Source organism: Chrysemys picta, chromosome 7 (assembly GCF_011386835.1).
Source record: "Chrysemys picta bellii isolate R12L10 chromosome 7, ASM1138683v2, whole genome shotgun sequence".
Taxonomy (NCBI): domain Eukaryota; kingdom Metazoa; phylum Chordata; order Testudines; family Emydidae; genus Chrysemys; species Chrysemys picta.
The window spans coordinates 5,252,119-5,270,358 of record NC_088797.1 but is presented as its reverse complement, the minus strand read 5'-3'; the positions used below and the strand labels follow the sequence as shown (position 1 = coordinate 5,270,358).

General features: G+C 39.5%; 1 protein-coding gene across 4 annotated transcripts in view; it reads right to left on the bottom strand.

Moving 5' to 3' along the window:
- ATXN7 (ataxin 7) overlaps positions 1–18,240 on the bottom strand; it is a 131,074-nt gene that overhangs the window by 95,123 nt on the left and 17,711 nt on the right. For all 4 annotated transcript variants that reach the window (XM_065550650.1, XM_065550649.1, XM_065550648.1 and 1 more), the window contains one exon: positions 7,445–7,537. The gene's annotated coding sequence lies outside the window, so the exon portion shown is untranslated. The remainder of the gene's footprint in view (positions 1–7,444; positions 7,538–18,240) is intronic.

The following is an 18,240-nucleotide window of genomic DNA, read 5'->3' as shown; positions in this document are numbered from 1 at the left end:
ACAAATTCCAGAAAGGTTTTGCACCCCGACTCAAAGAAATTCCAAGGGCTGGCCTAAATTGAAAATTTACATCAGCATAGCTACATCTCTCATGGGTGTGAAAAATCCACATCTCAGAGACATAGCTATGCCAACCTAGCCTCCAGTGTAGACAGTGCTAGCTTGACAGAAGAATTCTTCCATCAACCTAGCTATCACCTCTCGGGAAGGTGGATTAATGACAGCAATGGAAGAATCCCTCCTGTCGCTGTACTGACTGTCTATGCTGAAGTGCTGCAGCGGAGCAGCTACAGCTGTGGCATTTTAAGTGTAGACATACCATTAGTCTCCTCCACATTTAAGTCCCTGAGCTCTACAATCCAGCTAAAAGTGAGAATGATTCTATACCCTGGAGATCAGGACACTTTCCTAAAATGTGGGAGACCCAAGTTCAAATCCCTTCTCCACATCAGGTAGAGGGGGAAACTGAAGCCCAAGTCATACCAAGCAAGTGTTGCAATCACTAGGCTAAAGGTTATAATGGAAGTCGTCTCTTCCGGAATCTACCCTTTACAAATGCCTGAAAAAATCCATTTTGGGGCAAATGAAACATGTTTTGTTAGCCCCTAAACAGACGGGGGTTTTTTGATTTGGCAAAATGTTTCACAAGTTTTGGATTTGGTTCGACCTAAAGCAAATTTTTGTTTTTAAATGTATGAACTGCCAGTGAACTGAAAATTCACTTATTCGCCCAACTCTACAGTGGTTGGCAGCAGTGTAACTGAGGAGAAGTATGTCAATTTCAGACAGCAGCTGCCAGGGCTTCTTGGGGCCCGGCAGCCTGCCAGGCAGGTAGCCACGCCCAGGGAGCAGGTTTTCGAAACAAAACATTGTGGGATTTTAGTGTACAAAAACTCAGAGGCCCAAGACTCTTAAAGGTATTTAGGGGCTGCTGCGCTCAGCATCATGCCTGACTGATTTAAGAGCCTAAATCTCTTCCTTTCCACAAGCAAAAGAAGAAGAAGGCAGAAGATTCCAGAAGTGAATCACTGACAAGGTAAGCAGTGGAGAGTTTTGTTTTTGTGGAACAGTGGTGCACCTTCTATGGGAAGAGGGGGCTGGATAGTTTGGATGGCTTCCACCTCAGTAGAAGGGGGACCAATCTCCTCAGGGACAGGCTGGAAAGAGTAGTCAGGATAGGGTTAAATGAATAGCAGAAGGGGAGAGTAAAAAGAGGTAAGATATGAGCACACAGCACAAAATCGAGATGCTGAGAACAAAATTAATCAAGGAACCAAAAGACACGAAGAGAAGAAATTTCTGAATTGCCTATTCACCAATGCTAGAAGCCTGGATAACAAAACAAAAGGAATTAGAATTGCTCAGTTCTGAGCATAAATTCAGTCTAGTTGGCATTATGGAAACCTGGTGGGATGATTCATATGATTGGAATGTTAAAATCAATCATTAGAACTTATTTAGGAAGGATTGAATGGGCAAAAGGGGAAGGGTAGTGGCATCCAAGGGTGGTAAAGGAGTTGGCGGATGTGATTGCAGAGCCATTGGCCATTATCTTTGAAAACTCATGGCGATCGGGGGAGGTCCTGGATGACTGGAAAAAGGCTAATGTAGTGCCCATATTTAAAAAAGGGAAGAAGGAGGATCCGGGGAACTACAGGCCAGTCAGCCTCATCTCAGTCCCTGGAAAAATCATGGAGCAGGTCCTCAAGGAATCAATTCTGAAGCAGTTAGAGGAGAGGAAAGTGATCAGGAACAATCAGCATGGATTCACCAAGGGCAAGTCATGCCTGACTAACCTAATTGCCTTCTATGAGGAGATAACTGGGTCTGTGGATGAGGGGAAAGCAGTGGATGTGTTATTCCTTGACTTTAGCAAAGCTTTTGATACGGTCTCCCACAGTATTCTTGCCGGCAAGTTAAAGAAGTATGGGCTGGATGAATGGACTATAAGGTGGATAGAAAGCTGACTAGATCGTTGGGCTCAACGGGTAGTGATCAATGGCTCCATGTCTAGTTGGCAGCCGGTATCAAGCCGAGTGCCCTAAGGGTTGGTCCTGGGGCTGGTTTTGTTCAATATCTTCATTAATGATCTGGAGGATGGTGTGGACTGCACTCTCAGCAAGTTTGCAGATGCCACTAAACTGGAAGGAGTGGTAGATACGCTAGAGGGTAGGGATAGGATACAGAGGGACCTAAACAAATTAGAGGATTGGGCCAAAAGAAACCTGATGAGGTTCAACAAGGACAAGTACAGAGTCCTGCACTTAGGATGGAAGAATCCCATGCACTGCTACAGACTAGGGACCGAATGGCTAGGCAGCAGATCTGCAGAAAAGGACCTAGGGGTTACAGAGGACAAGAAGCTGGATATGAGTCAACAGTGTGCCCTTGTTGCCAAGAAGGCTAACGGCATTTTGGGCTGTATAAGTAGGGGCATTGCCAGCAGATTTAGGGACATGATCATTCCCCTCTATTCAACATTGGTGAGGCCTCATCTGGAGTACTGTGTCCAGTTTTGGGCCCCACACTACAAGAAGGATGTGGAAAAATTGGAAAGAGTCCAGTGGAGGGCAACAAAAATGATTAGGGGGCTGGAGCACATGACTTATGAGGAGAGGCAGAGGGAACTGGGATTGTTTAGTCTGCAGATGAGAAGAATGAGGGGGGATTTGATAGCTGCTTTCAACTACCTGAAAGGGGCTCCAAAGAGGATGGATCTAGACTGTTCTCAGTGGTACCAGATGACAGAACAAGGAGTAATGGTCTCAAGTTGCAGTAGGGGAGGTTTAGATTGGATATTAGGGAAAACTTTTTCACCTGGAGGGTGCTGAAGCACTGGAATGGGTTACCCTAGGGAGGTCGTGGAATCTCCTTCCTTAGAGGTTTTTAAGGTCAGGCTTGACAAAGCCCTGGCTGGGATGATTTAGTTGGGAATTGGTCCTGCTTTGAACAAAGAGTTGGACTAGATGACCTCCTGAGATCCCTTCCAATCCTGATATTCTATGATTTTATGACTATGTCAGAAATGGCATTACCTGTTTCTGAGTCACTGATAAAACTCAGAAGAAAATGATCTTGAATTCTTATGTTCTAACAGATAAAGCACAACACGGGTATTAGTTGGTGTCTGCTAGAGACCACCAAATCACACTTGGGAACAGGATGAGGGCCTCCTTACTAGCCTACCTATAATGTGTAGGGAAAAAAGCTGCACCTTGGAATTTCTAAAAATATAGAAGCCAATTTCCTAACTTAAAAAGTGTTGCAATCAACATGGGAGAATTCTTTATTAGATCTTGTCCTAACAGATAAAGAGGAATTAGTCACAGAACTAAAAATTAATGATAGTTTCGTTACAAGTGATCATGACTTGATCACATTTATAATGTGCAAGCAGGATAAAGACCAAACTAGTAACAACACACACATACTTGATGCTTTAACTGGGCCAATTTCACAAAGCTGAAAATAATTATGAGCCAAATCAGCTGGCAGGAAGAATTTAATCAGAATAAATGTGAATGATAATTGGGCATAAGTTAAAAACCCCTTACTAAATACACAAAAAGCCACAATCGAGGAAGAAGACTGTACTGATTAAAAAACCGATCTGGTTTAGAAGGGAAGTGAAGGCAGCTGTAAAAAATAAAAAGGTAATATATAAAACAGATTGAAGAAAGGGGAAATTGATAGTAATGAATGTAAATCAGATGATAGGAATTGTAGAAAACTGATTACGGAAGCCAAGGGACACAAGTAGAAGTCGATTGCTAATAGAGCTAAGGACAGAGTTTTTTAACAATATTAGTAACAAAAAGAATCCTGACAATGGTATTGATCCAATACTATATGGATCAATAATGTAGAAAAGGCAAAAGCATTCAATAATTATTTCTGTTCTGTATTGGGGGAGGGGGGACCGGGGGAGCGGAAACATCTGATACAGTCTCATTGTATGTGATAATAACACTCTAGTATCAAAAAGTAACAACTAGTATCTCTGAAGGTTGTTAAGCACAAGCTGCTAAAGTTAGACATTTTTAAATCAGAAGGGCCACAAAACTTGCATCCAAAAGTTTTAAAAGAGCTGGCCGAGGAGTTCACTGGATGGTTAAATGTTGATTTTCAATCAGTCCTGGAACACTGGGGAAGTTCCAGAAGACTGGAAAAAAACCTAATGTGCCAATTTTTTAAAAGGGAAAACAAGATGACCTGGGTAATTACAGGCACATCAGCCAGACATTGATCCCGAGCAAGATAATGGAGCAGCTGATATGGGATTCAATTAATAAAGAATAAAGGAGGGTAATACAATTAATGCTGATCACCATGGGTTAATGGAAAATAGATCCTGTCAAACTAACTTGATTTTTTTTTAAATGAAATTACAAGTTTGGTTGATAAGGGTAGTAGCGTTGATGTAATATATTTAGACTTCTGTAAGGTGTTGACTTGGTATCACATGACATTTTGATTACAAAACAAGGCACACATTCAATGAACTAAAAACTGACTAACTGATAGGTCTTAAAATGTAACTGTAAACCGGGAATCCTCATCAAGCAAGTGTATTTCCAGAGGGGTCTTCAGCGGTCAGTTTTTGGCCCTATGCTATTTAACATTTTTATCAATGACCTGGAAGAAAGCATAATATCATCACTGATAAAGTTTGCAGATGACACATAAATTGTGGGAATGGTAAATAATGAAGAGGTCAGGTCACTGATTCAGAGCAATTTGGAATCACTTAGTAAACTGGGTGCAAGCAAACAATCTGCATTTTAATATGGCTAAATGTAAATGTACCGGTATACATCTAGGAATAAAGAATGTAGGCCATACTTACAAGATGGAGGACTCTCTCCTGGGAAGCAGAGATTCTGAAAAAGTTTTGGGGGTTATGGTGGATAATCAGCTGAACATGAGCTCCCAATGTGACACTGTGGCCAAAAGAGCTAATGTGATCCTTGGATGAATAAAAAGGGGAATCTCAAGTAGGAGTACAGAGGTTATTTTAGCTCTGTAGTTGGTACAGGAGTGACCACTATTGGAATACAGTGTCCGGTTCTGGGGCCCACAATGCCTAAAGGATGTTGATAAATTGGAGAAGGTTCACAGAGGAGCCATGAGAATGATTAGAGGATTAGAAAACATGACTGATAGTAACAGACTCAAGGAGATCAATTTATTTATCTTAACAGAAGATTAAAGGATAATTTGATTACAATCTATCCCAGGACTACAGATTATATGTATCTACATTGGGAACAAATATTTAATAATAGGCTTTTCAATCTAGCCGAGAGAGATAAAACACAATCCAGTGGCTGGAGCTAGACAAATTCAGACTGGAAATAACATGCGTATTTTTAACAGTGAGAGTAATTAACCACTGAAACATGGTGAATTCTCCATAACTGACAATTTTAAAATCAAAATTGGCTGTTTTTCTAAAAGATCTGCTCCAAGAATTATTTATGGCTTTTGTTATATAGGAGCTCAGATTAGATTATCATAATGGTCCTTTCTGGCCTTTGAATCTATTAATCTATTTTCAAAAGGGATTCAGACATTTAAAACTCTAAATCCCTTTTGAAAATACGATTTAGGCTCCTAAATCAGTTCGGTCTTGTGACACTGTGAGCAGAAACACCTAAATACCTTTAAAAATCTGGGACTTTGCCTTTTAGGATGGGAAAACTTTCCACAACCTTTTCCCACCCAACTCTGCTAAATTGGGGTGATAATATTTAAAGTAAGTTTCCCTAATGGTGCATTTAGTATGCAATTGCACGTTTATAAACAAATAAAGGAAAAATAAAAATAAAAGATCTTAGGCCTGATTCTCCATTGCCCTGTACACAGTGCTGTAATTTACATTAATGTAAAGTCAGTGTAAAACGCTACTATTCTGATAGGACAGCCTTTAAAACCATTCTGCAGTCTACACTCACTTTGCACTAATGTAAATGACTACACAAAGTGCAGGCCCAATGTACCCCACACTATACATTACTGTCTTCTTCAGTCATCTCTTTTTTTAAAATCCTACAATATGCAAGGAAGATAAGCCAAAAAGGAAAAATCCTCACTTTTCTTCTGTTGTTCTGTTGACATAAAATTGCTAATATCAAGCATACAGTAGAATACTGTATTAATATTGACTAACGTGTCCTTCTGGTATAGTCAGGTATTCCAGTAACCCTGTATGAATTTAGTGCTTGAAAGTTGTTCAATTCATCAAAAGGAATTTAATTACCTACAAAGGCAGTATTCCTGGTCTCTGTTGTGGGGTACAAAGGCTCAGGTTCACTTGATATGTGCTGTAACAGTTAGGTCTAAATTGTGCCAAGCAGCATACCAAGTCCTAACTGTTGTGCTCTGAAGTGAAAGTCTCAACTGCTGAGCCATAAATCTATACTTCTAATTTCACATGCCAAAAATCATATGACCTTGCAATGTGGGTCCACCAATAATACTTTTACAGCGTTTTCTTCCCTTCAAATAGCACCTGACTTGATGTAATTACAAGTTCCAAGTAAAAAGTTTCAATATAGGTTTTCAAAGAAAAAAATACTAGTTTTAGCTAAGCTGCTCAAGAGAAGATATCAGTAAAAAGTCAGACTGTGTAAAAAAAGCCATACTGTGACAAACATGCCTCACTCTTCCCCAGATCATCTCTGCCACTCAAATGAGTTCTGCTTCATTCCGTTTTGCAGACCAGCTCCATGCTAACTTTATGGCACTTTCTATAATAATCTATTTTTAAAAGCATAAAAAAAGCTGGTTGGCACATGAAAAATTAACTAAAGTAGTCTCAGCTCTTCAAATTTGTGCATGAAAGGCAAATAGAACAAATTCATTATATTTTTAAGTTGTTTCACCATATCAAAGAAAAATACACACAAACAAGTAAAACACAATTGAAGGGGTAAAGGAGAGAGAAATGCCAGGGAGACCAGAGGAAGAAACTGCATCATGATACTATCTCAAGGAATTTTGCACCCCATCATAAAATAATGCTGTTTTACCCAAGACTATATGAATATAGATAAAACTGAAATTTGATTATCAAAAAAACCAGTTAGTATCTCCCAAAGTATATCAAACACATAGATAAAGACTCTTCTTACACAAAACTCTACTCATTCAAGTTACTTTCATGTCCGCTATCTCATTCAGATAAATGAAGTCTGACTGAATGTTTGAGGTTTGACAAGTATGCACAGAAAGCTTATTCTGGCTGTTTGGAAGGTCTCTTTACTTTCCACTGAAACCTGCATTTAACACCTGCATCTTATCAAAACATCACCAAGCTGCGTCTGATAGCACTTCAGTCTTGCTTTGCAACCCTGTGAATATCCTGTTCTTCATGTTTCTCACATCTGAACTATGAGAATACGATGTTTAAGAAAAAAATATATAGGTAAGTATGTCACAGTACCTTTAAAGTATGGTAAAACTCTGGGTTGATTTATCAATTGATCGTCATCTGTTTGGATTGTGGAAGCTCTCTCTGACTTACAGTCGTTTAACTCTGAAACGAAACAAAAATATATGACTACTACAATAATAGGAAATTTACAATCTTTATTTAGCTGACATTCCCTAACTGCAATTTTTGCCTTGAAATATTAAAGTGCTCTAATACAATGCATTTTACCTATTTTACACCAGAGATTATTTAGTTTTTACAGTGAATTTAAATGTTAATATATATTGTAAACAGAGAATGTAATTTAGCATAACGTGCACAACAGGTCTTTCAATGATAGCTCACCAATTTCAGAACTAATATTTATTTAAAAATGCACCGATTTAAGTCTCAACCATCACACCAGTAGTAATATTAATTTAGACTAAAAATGTCTGTGTCTAATTTAGAATCTGCTCCTATGTACTACAGCAGTGGTTCTCAAACTTTTGTACTGGTGACCCCTCTCACATAGCAAGCCTTTGAGTGCGACCCCCTTATAAATTAAAAACACTTTTAAATATATTTAACACCATTATAAATGCTGGAGGCAAAGCAGGGTTTGGGGTGGAGGCTGACAGCTCGCGACCCCCCATGTAATAACCTCGTGACCCCCTGAGGTGTCCCAATCCCCAGTTTGAGAACCCTTGGTCTACAGGTTCAGGGCCTTAGCAACTGTTTTTACACTAGACTTTTTTCCCTCCACAGTGCAGCTCCACCAACAGTAGCAAAGAAGGGCCATCCATTTGTGTACACTGGCCCACAGCGTTTTTACCACCATGGCATGTAACTCAGGTACCCCGTGGTGATAATTTACATGTAACATTGTTCATTATTTTACCACTGACAAATTATGTACAAGAATGAGAGAGAGAGAGAAGCATATTAAGGCCTTATCTACATGAATCTGTTTTTAAACCAGTTAATTAAACCAGTGCAAGCCTCTGCTTTGACACACTTGTTTTGTTTTAATTTTCTCTAAGTAGCTACTAGCTACTAAGCCACTAGCTTCTAGTAATCCTCTCTGGTGCCCATTGTGAAAGGTGGTATAGGCACCCACAGTATTACTTTTTTCTATATCGTCTGCTAGGCCAGCCTTTTTGGTTTGTATTTGTACACCGCCTAACACTATTAGGCTGGGCCCTCTAGGTACTATCACAATATAAATAGAATTTTATTAGGAAATAGAGAACCCTCGACATGTAGATCTCCTCTACTCTATGTGGAAGTTTGCCTAGGCAGGCAAAAGAGAAAAAGTAATGTAGCCAGAAACTGTATTACCTTTCAAAATGTTCTATAGAGCAGAGACTTTTTGCCTTCTGCTTCCTTCATCAATAACCCACACCCTTCCATGTAGAATAGAGTAGTTCTATCATTTATATTGTGATAGCACTTAGAAAGCCCAGGCTCTTTGTGCTAGGCACTATGCAAATACGAACCAAAAAGTCTATCCCCCCAAAGAGTGTACAATCTATGGGCTTGTCTCCACTTATCGGGGAATCAACATGCGGCGATCAATCCCACTAAATCGACCGCCGATCGCTCTCCCGTCGACTGTGCTACTCCACCGGAACAAGAAGCATAAGGTAAGTCGATGGGAGAGTTTCTCCCGTCAACCTAGCGCAGTGTAGACACCGCAATAAGTCGACCTAAGGTACATCGACTCCAGCTGTGTTATTCACGTAGATGGAGGTGCATAACTTAGGTTGACTTAGCCCCATAGTGTAGACCTGCCCTAAGTATAAGTCAAGAGGAAAATACAACAAATATTATGGGATCAGAAGTCAGAAATGAGGTTATAATAATCAGCATGATAAACAGTGTGGTAAGCAGCAACCTAACCACTAATAAGTTTTTGTCGGTATCACAGTAGAGTTGAGTTTTACGGAAGGATGTGAAGAAGGACAATGTGATGACTTCACAGATTTTTATATGCAAGTTCGGACCTTCTGTGCATAAGAGGTGGCAAGGAAGAAAGTAAGATGGTGCTTGTTGGGAGCTTTTACAAACGAGCAATCAAGATTGGCACAGTTTGCAGAGAAAAGTGTAAAAGAGATGACAGGGTGGGTGGAGATGAGCCTTATATGAGAAAAGCATTTGGGGCTTTTTTTTTTTTTTTTTTTTTTTTTTTTTTTAAATGGAGATATCCCATCTCCTAGAACTGGAAGGGACCTTGAAAGGTCATCGAGTCCAGCCCCCTGCCTTCACTAGCAGGACCAAGTACTGATTTTGCCCCAGATCCCCAAGTGGCCCCCTCAAGGATTGAACTCACAACCCTGGGTTTAGCAGGCCAATGCTCAAACCACTGAGCTATCCCTCCCCCCGCTTGATGGGATGGAGATGGGGAAAACCAGTGAAAAGATGTAAAGAGAAGAGTAACATGGTCAAAGCACCACGCCCTACATTTTCAAAACAGTATGTCAGGTTTTAAGCCATACATCTCCCATAAAAAAGTCAATGGAAAGAAGTGTGGCTGCAAACATGAAGGAATACTTTAAAAATTTGCTGTTAAAGAAAATAAACAGGAGTAATGTTGAAATTCACCAGAGCAAAAGCTAAATCCCAGACAATACATATCAGCAGTTTAAGGAGAAATATCTTTACAAGAAAGTTGTAGTTAATAAAAATCAAACCAAAAGCCCACGAAAAACATTAAAAAGCCAGGAAATTGAAAGTTAAGATTACAAGAAACTTTTACATTTGAAAGTATGGAAATTCAGATTTAAGATAGCCAAACTACTGTTGCCCTTTTTCAAACCGAGCAGACAGTCAAATTTCAGGGCAGTGGGAATGTTCCTGTTGGAATCAGAAACTGATGGGAGTCTCATATTTTCTTTGATGCAATCTTGTTTATTTACAAGGAATGTACAAGTCCTGCTTTTCCAAACGCAGGAGGAACCAAGAATAAAAGGAGCAGTTTCCTAGCTTACAGCCCCAAACCTCATTAGCCAACTCCAGACCCAAAAATACTCTAGCTTTTTCCAGGGCCACACAGTGCTCACTGGGTACTGCTTGGCTTTCTTGCTTTTTGCCTTTGCCTCTCCACTCTCTATGTTCTTGTCTGTTCTCAGTTTGTGTATGTTCTCACACATCCACACACACCTGGTCACAGTCCCCACTGAAACAACAGCCCATTTGGTGCTAGTTTCTGGGCAGTCTCTGATAGCCCTTGTTTTAGGAGTGGCCCCTTAACTGTCTCTTACAACTATATTAAATGAAGGATGTGGTCACACACATTGGTTTGTACAAGGTTTCCAGTCAATCCATAACAAGGCACCACCCAACTCATAAAAACAGCACATACCTCAGCTTTGCCAATCATCCCAATGAGGCCTAAAATGGTGACACCCAATAAATCATCCCAAATAGAATATATATATAAATAAAATAAATGACCAATGATACAAGGTTAACTATTTACAGGTATACAGTATCCTTCTGTCAGGAGAGGTTTGCATCACCAACATGAAATAAGTTATTCCTACCCAAAATCCCTTTTGGGCTCTTCTTTCCCTGGATTTCCCTTCAGTCACCAGTGAGGGACTCCTTTCAGTCAGCCCCTTAAGAATATCTACTGTTTCTGTGGAATTGGTTGGCTGAGGCAGACCCAGCCCATTCTGTTTGAATGGGAGATTCATCTCTGTAACAAATTTTCCAGCCTCAACTTCCACAAATACATTCTCAGATTTGGGGTGGGGGAAGGTATTAGGGGGTAGGCAGCTGAAATCCTGTCCCCCAAACTGTAAGCTCTAGTATCTATGTCTAATATGAAAGGGGTTTGAAACTCAAATAAGCCAAGAGAGGAGCAGTCCCAAAAAACTTTTTCAACTTCGAAAATGCTAAATAACACCTGACTGACAAATGAAATGATTTTCCTTCTTTATTATTTGCTACTTGCCAGAAACATTCAGCAAATAAACAGGATCAGTTCTTCTTTCAGACCCACAAGAACTTTGGCAGCTAAGGTTTCCCTGAAACCTCGGGTCTCCAAACAGGTTTTAATCACTTCCCAACACTCCTTTGCTGAAAAGCTACCACGGCGTATAGCTGTTATAATGGTTTCTACCGCCTGGGGCAGGACAATTTACTCACTGCAAACCACTTGCCTACAAACCATTTGTCTCACCTGGGCCATACCTTTCCCTGAACAAGCGGCGAACCGGCTTTGAGAACCACTGATCTAGTCCAACCCCCTGCTCAAAGCAGGACCAACAGCAACTAAATCATCCCACCCAGGGCTTTGTCAAGCTGGGCCTTAAAAACTTCTAAGGGTGGAGATTCCACTACCTCACCAAGTTACCCACTCCAGTGCTTCACCACCTTCCTAGTGAAATAGTGTTTCCTAATATCCAACCTAGACTTCCCCCAATGCAACTTGAGACCATTGCTCCTTGTTCTATCATCTGCCACCACTAAGAGCAGCTGAGCTCCATCCTCTTTGGAACCCCTCTTCAGGTAGTTGAAGGCTGCTATCAAATCCCCCCTCACTCTTCTCTTCTGCAGACTAAATAAGCCCAGTTCTCTCAGCCTCTCCTCGTAAGTCATGTGCCCTAACCCCCTGATCATCTTCGTTGCCCTCCACAAATTCCTTTTGTGAGGCCTCCAGCTCCTGTTTCAGGAACTGTTTTAAATCCCATTGGCCACTTGTCTGTAAGCACCTTCATTACTTGTTCCATCTTCATTCAGGAAGAACACCAGCTCACAATCTCTCCTTGGAAATTGGATCCCATTACTAACACCAGTGTTGCCCTTTTGACTCACGCAGTTCCCCACAGACTAAGGGTGTGCCAGGACAAGAGAAGGTCTGTTGGATGAAGGAGTTCTAAGCACAGTGCAATGAACTATGGCTGTTCAGGGCTGCTGGATGTCCTTTAGGGACTATTGTAGCCCAAGAGTACGACAGAGCATCTCTTGAAGCTGAATCAGCACCCTGCAGCCACACAACTCTAGAGGTGCAAAGATGGAGTTAAAAATATAAACAATACAAAAAAAATCAATAATTTATTATCCTCCTCCTGAGATTTAATATCCATTTTTACATGTACAGATTACAGAATCAAAATGCAAGGACAATGTTTTAAATGGATCCCCCAAATGGAAAGTAAGACAGAATCTTGAGATTTACCTTTGATTCAGCCGCTCATGATTCCATAGTATTGTAATTTATACTAAACTGTGAAGATGCTTCCCATTACTACTTGGATATTTACTAGTTATTGTTACAAACAAAGCACAATGGAATTCCCAGTGGAAAGGTACAAGATTTTTCCTCAAAATACATCAGAGTTTTTCTTAAACATTTCCATAAATATCTTTACAGATAATCAGATTGTTGCCACTACTATCTGACAGTCAACAGATGACTATCAAAATCTTTCCTGTAACTATCTCAAAATGTTGGTAATGGAAACCTATCAAATAAATTCTTGACAATAAAGTTCACTTAAAGTGTTTTTACTTCTCTGTCTGCTGTTTTTATCTGTATAATTATTGCACACACATGTCCAAATTTATTGTTTTTGCCCAAACAGCGAATTATATAGTTTTGCCAGTGGTTTCAGCTGCATCTTCAGTAATTTTCCTTTTAATTTCTATATCTTACTCAACAGTAGGCAGTAAGGTTAATGCTATAATAAGATGTCTTTGCATACTTGCTTCAGCTGTTTAAGTAAGTATAAAACACAGACTAGGAAAATACATGGTTTGGAAACAGTGAATGAAAATTTGGTTGCAGTTTCCCCACATAAATAGGCAAGTCTACTTTATTCTAAAGTACTGTATCTTATGGTATAATTTAAGCCACCATTTGAAGGGTTAGCACACAAACAACATTAGCAGCCAGCTAGGACAGATAAAGACAACAGAATAATATTTTTACATTTTATACAATATTTCATTTCTGAAAAACAAAGTGAAAAATATAGTTTATATTTTTGATGCTATAAGAATATTCAATGCTGATCACAACTTCTTATATCAACAACTCCTGAAGTATTCTATACAAAAGACTGTTAGGCAAACACTACTAGATTCCATGACTTTCCATATATCAATGTTAAAAAAAAAACACCCTTTATGCAACATTTTTAAAAAATGAAAGGAGAAAAGCATATTATGTCAAACAAGGAGTACTTAAAAAAAATTAAAACAAACACACACACATACTTTGTAAGTGAGGGCGTATCTAATCAAGACAATAGAGAGCATATGATTAGACAATTTACAAAATGTATTATTGAGCTTCCATTCCATGTAAAAGAGATAGTGGATTATTCAAAGTACACAGTTATGGTTACTACAAATTTAAGATTTTAAATGAGCTCTCTGGGTATATCACTGTTTTAAGTTGTTGCAGATCAAAATCTGTACATATTTATATTACTACAAGGTAGTAATTTAAAAATACTAGCAATATAATATTCAGATGAATATCATCTGAAAATTTGACGTATTATTTAGGTGCTATACCACTAACCTTAAAAGAGACGTTGGTTCTTATACAGGTACATCACTGTTCTCAATGTAAACAAAGGACAGTGGCATGCACCCCAGGCTAAGGATGTCAGCATTTTTCAAACACCTTTCTGACTGTTCTATTTTATGGTGATGCAATTTGACCTACATTTTCAATGGCTAAAGAGAGACCGAGAAATACAAAAGGGAGAGATGGAGAAGAGAGAGACATTTTCTGTCCTCACCCTCCATTAACTAGATCTTTGTCCCTGGAAGGATTGTTAATAGGGAAGAGACAAGGTGGAATATCTTGGTAGTAAATTTTGAATAGAAAGCTAAAAAATGGAATGATATAAGAAAAAATAAGATTTTTCTATGATCCTGTGCCCTCAATAAGCAAAGCAGAATGTAATGTAGAATCAGTGTTAGATGCTAGAAATAGGAAAGCCCATTTTATTCAATTAGACCTCCCATCATAAGAGGTAATGGGGGCTCTTTCTTGACATACCAATGCACAATCCTGGCAAAATTCCAACAATACCTATACCTCTTCTTTATTGTACATGAATTTTTCATGCAAAACTGTACTAGATCATTGTCAACTCTCACAAAGCCTGGATTTTAAGTACCACGTGTATCCTGTAAATTGGACTATGGCTAAAGATCTTTCCAACCTAGAATTTCTTTCAACAATTACTGTGACAGCTCATCCTCTCCTAGTGTCTACTGTCAGTTTTACCAATTTATGTCTAATTTTAATCACTTATAATCTATCCCAAAGCAAGTAAAAAAAATACTGTTTAAAGTAAAACCCAGTAGCACAGATAAACTTAAGTACAGAGAAACCCAGTGAAAACAGCAGTACAAAACCAGGCTGTCAATATTCAAATGATTCTCCCCCATTGTCAAGTATTCCTAAATCAGCTATATACATTCATTTAATACTAAAATGTGATATAATCAATGTGATATTTTCATTTAAATAGTTTGATAATTTCACACTGAAGACAGAGAAAAAGTTTTAAATGCTTTTTCATTCTATTGTAACTAAAAACAGCTTGGCTTTTAAAATACATTTTTTTTCCTCTCTCAGCTAAGCTATAGTAGTTGCAATGTCAGATGCTTGCTATTATGCAGTCACTGGTGTAAAATAAAATTGGACCTTTAGATTGCAAAATCTTTAGCTGTCATTTTTTCTGCACGTCTGTAGAGTGCCTACCACCACTCTCCTCCCTGCAGTAGTGCTCTTTACTACAATACACATAAACAGTAATAAGAGAAACTGCTGTAATGCATCAAAACTAAGTGACAGGTTTTGATCTTACTTACACCAGTATAAATCCAGTGTCTTCAAAGAAGTTTCTCTGGATTTACACCAATGTAAACGAGAGCAGAAACTGGCGCTAAATGTCGTTTTAATCCACAAATCAACACAAAGTTTAGATTAACTCCTAGTATTGACCTCTAAGGGCAGGTCTACACTTAAAACGCTGCATTGTGGCTGCGTCGCTGTAGTGCTTTAGTGAAGACACTACTATGCCAACATGAGAGCTTCTCCTGTCAGCATAGTTAATCCACCTCAGGGAGAGGCGTTTGTTGCTCTGTCGATGGGAGAAGCCCTCCCATAGCGCTGCCTATACCCGAAGTTAGGTCGGTATAATGGCGTCGCTGCAGATTTTTCACACCCCTGAGTGACGTAGTTATACTGATGTAAGTTTGTAGTGTAGACCTGGCCTAAGATATTACAAGGATAACTTTCTTGTTTATGAAGTAATAGTTATATCTTGGGCTGCAAGCCTCCTGGCCCAGTAGGGAATAAGCCCAGGTCTACACTAGTGGGGGTCGACCTAAGATACGCAACTTCAGCTACGCGAATAGCGTTGCTGAAGTCGGCATATCTTAGATCGACTTACCTTGGCCGTGAGGACGGCGGCGAGTCGACCACTGCTGCTCCCCCGTCGACTCCACTTCCGCCTCTCGTGAGCTGGAGTTCTGGAGTCGATGGGGACCGCGATCGGGGATCAATTTTATCGTGTCTACACTAGACATGATAGATCGACCCCCGATAGATCGATCACTACCCGCCGATCTAGTGGCTAGTGAAGACCTGCCCTAAGCAGCTCTCTTCTTCCCTCCAGTGCTGCTGCCTCTGCTGTCATAGCAGTGTTACAGGAAACCACTCAGTGGTGGCTTGGGTGGGAAGGCAGAGATCATATTGGTGGGGATAGGGAGTGAAGGGGAGAAGGTAAAACCTACAGCCTACCATGCCTCAACAGAGAAAGGACAGACAGTAGAATCAAGGGAGGGGACACAACCTGGAGGGGGGAGTACAGCAAAGATGAAGGAAAGGAATTAATTGTAAGAGGGTTGGAGGAAGATGTGGAGAGAACCAGGAGGACACTGTAGAGGGAAGGCCCTGGATGTGGACAAAGAGACAGGGTTGAAGGAAATACTTCCCAAATGTCTGAATTCCCCACACCTACAAGAGTATGGGGAAATCCTCCCTCTCCAAAACAAAAAGTCATGTATTCCTCCACTCCTATTATCCCTCTGTCTACATCTTCTTTATCTATCTGTCTTTCACCAGATGAGCAAAAGTCTTGTCAACAGAAAAAGTGGAATATATTTTAGTTTCGAACAACTGTGTAAATAGACTTAGGAAGGAGATGCTGGAATTTTTCTGTTGTAAACACAAACTTACTTCAGTTACCCTGAAGTTTCCCTTTCTGACTTGGAGGGGAAGGGTGCAATGATTCACAGAGTTTTCTTAATTATTTTGCCCATTATTAAAACATTTTTCTTTTTGGCTGTTTCATATTCATAGCTTTTGTGTTTGGTTGGCTGCTTGGTTTTGGGGGTATTCCTATTGTTTCAGGATTCTGCTTCAGTTAGAAGAAGAGAAGCTGAAGTTGTATATTTGTTGCTGTCCAACAGCTTAAAAATTCCAAGTACAAGAGCCAATCAGAGTAAACAGACTAGCACATTCCAAGAGAAAAAAATTACAGTGATCCCTCCAATCTAATTTAGAGATATAGAATATAGGGATTCACATAAAGTACTCAATGGTTATTGAGAAAAGAACATATAGGGATTACAGTAGTGCCAACCCCAAGTGTTCAAAAACCATGAGTCACGCCATCAAAATGATAGATTCATGGTAGAGATTGGCTTAAATATCATGAATTCTTTTAAAAAGTTATATATTTTGCATTTAAAGTGCAGTCAGGTCATGTTTTCAAGCTTTCCTCTGCAACAATGAGGGCTAGAAACTTACTTCTTTTTAAAGTAAAATGATATTCTCATGTATATACCTGGCCCTAGAAGCTAGGTTTATAAGAAACACATTAAATATCGCAAGACTCATGATAAAATCATGATAACTGGCAACACTATGATTATGCAAACCACACACCCAGAACTAGAGAGCAGGGAATTGCATAACTGGGAGCGGGGAAAAACATACAGTTTTACAACATAATAACAGCATTCCAATAGTTTGGTTGAGACAATTCCATTTCAGTAAAACACGTGTTGTAGATGAAGAAAACTAAAATATTACTATGATGTTTCTCAATTAATCCAGCTGTTTTAGAGGTTTTGTTTTTTGGTACCACTTTAGAATCTAAGATCAAGAACTCCCTAGTGACGTCCGCTCTAACAAAACAAAACACAACACAAAACAAAAACAAACACCCCTAGACAAACTTATGTACATGACATTTTATGAACACATATGTGCCATGTTAAAAGTCTGAATGAAAAGTTTCCTCATTAAATTAATGTTTAGTTGCTAAATTTTAAACCCCCGAAGACAGCGGTGTCACTGCAGAAATGCTTAACCTTAACACTGATGACACTGATGAACCTTAACACTGATGCAGGGGACTGGAATAGATGACCTCTGAAGGTCCCTTCCAGTCCTACGATTCTAGAACATTTGTGAGATTAGACATGAAATTACACCTCTACCCCGATATAACGCGACCCGATATAACACGAATTCGGATATAACGTGGTAAAGCAGCACTCTGGGGGGGCGGGGCTGCGCACTCCGGCAGATCAAAGCCAGTTCAATATAACGCGGTAAGATTTTTTGGCTCCCGAGGACAGTGTTATATCTGGGTAGAGGTGTAGTACCACAAATCTGTTTTTAAAAAGCTCAGTATTTGTATTTTATGAAATATATTCAAAAGGGCCCCAGTTTAGCAAAGTTCTTAAATATGTGAGTCGTCCCCCTGAAGTTAATAGGTCTACTCATGTGCTTAACAATAGATACATGCTTAAGTACTTTGCTGAATCACAGCAAAAAGGCC